The following is a 731-nucleotide window of genomic DNA, read 5'->3' on the forward strand; positions in this document are numbered from 1 at the left end:
AAATATTAAGAGAAGGCTAATAGTTCGTATAAAGACGAGTGGCTTTAATTTAGATATGAAAGTAAGCTTTTAAAGTTAACTACAAAGAATAAGAAATGTCCAAAGAGTGTCCTATACTATATACCATTTATCCCATTCTTCTATCTCCTAGAATCCTAAGGGCTCCCTAGGATCCTACCCTCTTAGTAGGATACCTTCGCTGTCTCCCACCAAGTCTTCAGTCTCCTAGGATCCTCTAGTCTTGGCGGGATCCTGGTCACGTAACCACTAATATAATTCCAATAGGCGTCTAGCGTGTTAAGATGTGTCAGCCTCTAGCCTAGGGGGTCCTATTATCCCGCCAGACGTCTTTATTTTCCTGCCGTTATTTTATATGATTATAACATTACCTCCCCCCTTAAGGTTATCGTCCCAATACCTTATAGGAGTCCTGTGACCTGTTATAGCGGCGTTATTGGGGAGTATTAAGGTGGGCGCTTCCCCCGGCACGCCTATCGTGTTATATCCTCCTCTAGTTCCTCCCAGCCTCCCTAACTATACCCAAGGTACCAAAGCTATTATTAACTAATAAACGTTATTAGCGCGCTAATAAGGTGCATGCGTATGGTCTAGAGATACCTATATATTATAAATGTTGTAAAGATAAGAATATCCCTAAGTGTTTTATAGATACTTTAAGTGGGAAGTGTACTATATACCTTACTATCCGTTCGGACTATAGTTTATGGGTT

Source organism: Paraphaeosphaeria sporulosa (genome assembly GCF_001642045.1).
Source record: "Paraphaeosphaeria sporulosa strain AP3s5-JAC2a unplaced genomic scaffold CC84scaffold_5, whole genome shotgun sequence".
Lineage (NCBI taxonomy): Eukaryota > Fungi > Ascomycota > Dothideomycetes > Pleosporales > Didymosphaeriaceae > Paraphaeosphaeria > Paraphaeosphaeria sporulosa.